The sequence below is a fragment of the Lepeophtheirus salmonis genome, chromosome 3, assembly GCF_016086655.4.
Source record: "Lepeophtheirus salmonis chromosome 3, UVic_Lsal_1.4, whole genome shotgun sequence".
Lineage (NCBI taxonomy): Eukaryota > Metazoa > Arthropoda > Copepoda > Siphonostomatoida > Caligidae > Lepeophtheirus > Lepeophtheirus salmonis.
The window spans coordinates 50,525,575-50,530,333 of record NC_052133.2 but is presented as its reverse complement, the minus strand read 5'-3'; the positions used below and the strand labels follow the sequence as shown (position 1 = coordinate 50,530,333).

General features: G+C 29.9%; 1 long non-coding RNA gene across 1 annotated transcript; it reads right to left on the bottom strand.

The window, feature by feature from the left end:
* Nucleotides 1–284: 284 nt before the first annotated feature.
* Nucleotides 285–4,443, bottom strand: LOC139905027 (uncharacterized). Its single transcript, XR_011779476.1, has 3 exons — nucleotides 4,269–4,443; nucleotides 1,436–3,659; nucleotides 285–1,283 (listed from the first exon to the last, which is right to left on the bottom strand). It is a non-coding gene; the product is annotated as an uncharacterized lncRNA (long non-coding RNA).
* Between the last annotated feature and the right edge of the window lie 316 nt (nucleotides 4,444–4,759).

The following is a 4,759-nucleotide window of genomic DNA, read 5'->3' as shown; positions in this document are numbered from 1 at the left end:
CGGGATTTTTAACTTAGATAATTTTATACCTATTTTGTAATAATGTTCTATGCATGTAACCATGCATGTAACCATGCATTAAAACTGAAATACATATATTGTGGGGCAGGAGGGAAAGTATTTAAAATATAGCGACTGCAACTAGGGAAACGAGTAATCTAACAATATTAAATATAATTTAATTGGCAAAATGAGCCAAATCAACTATTTGGTTTTATTTTTTTCTTATTGTAATTAAACGGTTTAATACTGTTTCTTTTTTTATTTCATTTTATTGCAATGTATTTTTATTTTTTTTCCATTTACAAAGGAGTATCCCCATTTTAGGGGATTAAAACAAATTTATAAAAATGTGTAGTCGCTCAAGGTGGAGGCAGAACCTATAATTTACTCCTTTAAATGCCTTACGATTGTCTAAATATCTATGGAAAAACTCTGGAAGAGAGACATTGTTTTTTCTCAAAATATAAGCATACTAAAGGAGTCGAGTGTCAGAGAACTAAGAGTTGCCTTAAAAGTAAAAATTGTTCATTTCATCTATATTGGCCCCCATGAAGAGGATAATAATGGTATTTTAATAAATAAATTTAAAAGTACGAGGACTCCCTCACCAGTTGATACTTTAGATTTTGTATATAAGATTTACGATTTGTATTAAATTTACAATTCCATTATTTTTTTATAAAAATAATGATGTAATGTAAGAAAGAAGTTTTATTTTGTATAATTAAGAAAGTTAAAGTAGAATAAATTTTTAACTAGATAATAATAACATGATCAACGAATATATATAGCTCATCTGATGTTTTGGTATAAAAAGAGTGTTATTAGATATGGGATGATATCAAAATATTTTCAGATCCGACATCCTTAAAAAATAATTTTCCAATTCAATATTACGATCCAATATTTTGTAAATGATTAAATCTACCCGTACCCCCAAAATTAATTTCATTTTGTTACAATTGGCCTGGTGTGTTTATCAACATACTCATATCAGAAGGATACATTAAAAAAAATACAAACTAAATATTCATTTGTAGCTTTTCAGTGACTAGATTTGTATGTCTAGCCGTGGAAATAGATAACATCTCTGTTTGAATATGTAATACAAGTTTGATAGCCCCAAAAATAGATCTATTTTTGAACGGACTAAAACAAACAAATTTTCAACAATTCAAATTGAGAACATATCCTTTCCTTTAAATCATTTGAGATATAAAATTAAATAATATGACAAATGGTATATTATGATCCAAATAGCAGGAAATCTTTATTTTTTACTAAATTTGCACCATATAAAATATCAGTGCAAATACGGAAATTTTCCTGATATTTTTCTCATATTGATACAAATAAAGATATAACGGTATCCAAATTCGAACCAATATGAGTGAGATAAATTTTGCATGCACATAAAATAGAAAAATACAACCTTAAAATTTACATCAAAATTATATAATAATCTGGATTATTGTAGTAAAAATTCAAAGATAAATCTATTTTTTAGGTCGTGAATTTCCAAAAGGCAACTTTCGGGACCCCTAGAACCTTGATTTATCACATGTTTAGGTTTTTTAATACACTTTAACAATGGTGTTGCTAGCTTCCATCATTTGGTGCGGCTTATCTCCTAAAATTATCAACACCGTAATACAAATATCTTACATAAATTTGTTTATTATATTTGATTTGATTCAGAAACTTGATCCTCTTCAAAAAGAGGCTAGCGTCGTCACTGACCCTTGATATACATAAATATGTAGTTAAGGATATAACATTTTCTGGAATCCGCACGAGTGTATATTTTAAAAATAAAGTGTGTTGGGATCCTGCAAAATATTTGTGTTAATGTTGAATTACTCTTTACTTTTCCTCCGAAGGATCTTTTACTATAGTCAAAGAATCAAATAATATGTTTAAAAAATAATCCGAAAATAAACGTGGTCAGTGGTCACCCTATCAATTGGAAGACTGTTTGGAAGCAAAGCAGCGAAGCTTTCATAACGTTTCATTAAGCTACCTGCGAGCATATATGAGATAAAGGGACTAAACACAAATTTCGAATGATGAAGTCAGGAATTACTTCTATGTCGATCAGAGTTCTACTCAGAGTCCAACAAGGACTTAAACTTATAGCTCCACCACAAATCTCCAAAGTTACTCTTCGTATTTCATTCACTAGTCATTATTGTATACTTATAGTAGTGTACTTATTTTTCTACTAATTGAATTATATTCAAAATCTGATTGAAAATTCGTGCATTTTCATAAAAGACTGAGATTAAGACTGAGAATTTTTTTGTGGAGTTATAATTATAAGTTCTTTTTTAACTCTGAGTAGAATAAAGTATCGGAGTAATCCTTACATATGTCCTTGTTTATTTCCTTATCTCCTTCCTCTCTTGTGACAGTTGAGTGTAGCTCATCTAATGAAACGTCATGAGCGCTGTTCTTTCTTTCCTCCAAAACATTCTTCAAATTGGCAGGATTATCATGTTGATTTTCGGTTTCTAGTTTTTCAACATGCTTATTAAACACACGATTTTCGTAACTAGTTATCTATATCAGGGCAATAAGCACTTTTGCCGGAAACTATTTTGCCCCAGGACACTATGCCTTAAAGCCATTTTGCCTCAAGTATATTTCGCTTTATACTATAAATTATAATGATAGAATTATCCCTAAAATCTTAATACATACATATTATCGAAATTTCACTATGTATGAGTTCGAACCAAGGACAAAATAGTTAATACAACTACTATAATAAGAAATATAAAAATAAAAAAACAGGAGAACGATTCAAACGGAATAAGCGCTAATCACTACATCGTTATTAATTATCATGATGGATTATTCATGTTAGAAAAGACTCATGGATTGACAAACAAGCCTAATACGAGGAAAGAGTATAATTCCTTCATTATTCCAACAAAAAACAACCATTTTATAGTAATAAACATTATATGTATATTGATTAAAAAGTTCAAAGAGAGTATCAAAGTGAAACTAAAAATAAACAATAACGAGGTAAACCTCATGTATTTATATTTTATGGCAAAATATCCTGGAGACAAAATGGCTATAAGGTGATATGTCCTAAAGCCAAATGGTTTAAGGCAAAATGTCGAGAGGCAAAACAGTTTAAGGGAAAAGTACCAGGCACCCTTGATTTGTAGATACGCCGTCCCTCAAAGTTATCATATTTTTTATGGTAACAACTCGTAAAAAGTGTTTATGGTCAACCGGACCGGATTTCAGCAATTTTCATTCACATCTCTATAGAAATAACTATAATTATAAAAATATATTAACTTAAATTGTAAAAAAAAAAAAAACATCCTGAAAAATTAATAAAACCCACAAAAATTGCAAATACATTCTCAAATATATGATTTAGAATTAAAAATGAATAGAAGAATAAAATAACAGAACACTTATCTGAGTGATGCGAACTTGTCGATGGATGATCCAATGAAGTCTCACAAAACTTGTGTATTCGATAATTTTCTGAAATGTGTCCCCTTTAGTTTGTTTGAGTTCGTTGCAAATCTCGAATGCAACACTATTATTTATCGTTGAAGCATTTTGGAAAATAAGTAAAAAAAAGTCCAATTTGACAATGTTTTCTCCAAGTTATTGATTATTTCTTTAATCTGAAATTGAAAAATTATAAAACTATTTCAGAAAATGAAGATAATTTATCAATAAATAAATAATATTTCAAATCACACTATTCAAGTGTTTATTAAACCTTCCCCCATCCCTAATATCACTTATGAATTCAATTTAAATTCAGCTTTTTAAACATACTTTTAGCTGGCCAAATGCAACTATTAGTTACAACAAGGGAGATAAGTTCAAATTTACTCTCTTCCCAAATTTGGCATTTATCAATAAACAAAAACATCCTATTGAAATAGTTTAAAAAGTCCAACAGTCCTTCCCTGGGCCAAAAAAATTAATAAAATGGGCGCTTCTTTTGAGGTCACTATTTTATATCCCCCACCCCTCGCTTCCGAATACATTCGTGCGCCGATGGCACTTGATGACGTCACCATTATATAATTTGCGCACCCCCTTGCAAATACATTTGGACGACGGTGAATGTATCCCACAATTAATACTAATTCCAGGCAAATATTCGTCTTTAGTCAGACGAAACAGATTTTTTTTTTTGTGTACTTAATAATCAAAATTTGAATACGGATCACAGAGCAACACATCACTAATGGTTCTTTTAATAATGATTACGGATTACTCACATCTTGAGAAGGCAGAGATCCACGTATAAATCCTCCAATATATAAATAGATTCATGCATTTATTAATTATTTCAAGTATTCTAGTTTTTTCTTTAATCACTGGGATGAAATTTGTAGAAACGTATACTACCATCTAGCAAGGATCACTGAAAAAAATGGAGACTTAAAAGTATCTGATTAAGTCAATAAAGAAAAACAAGAAAAGAAATCATTTCTTTATTATTAAGAGATCTCCTACAAGTTTACTTCGTATTATTTATTGAATACGCAGCAGGTACAAACTATTCAAGGCGTTATCACAGAAATATACATTTTATTTTGTTGTCAGCTCTCGATGTTCCTGCTTCTTTTTCCCCAATCAGTGTTCTGAACGTTGATTGGTTGAATTAGAATGATCTTTTGTTAATTTGTAAACGATTCTCAACAACTATTGAATAATAGTTCCACAGCTGAGAAGAATTGTCCCAAAGTTGGCATCTGACTTAAGGCCT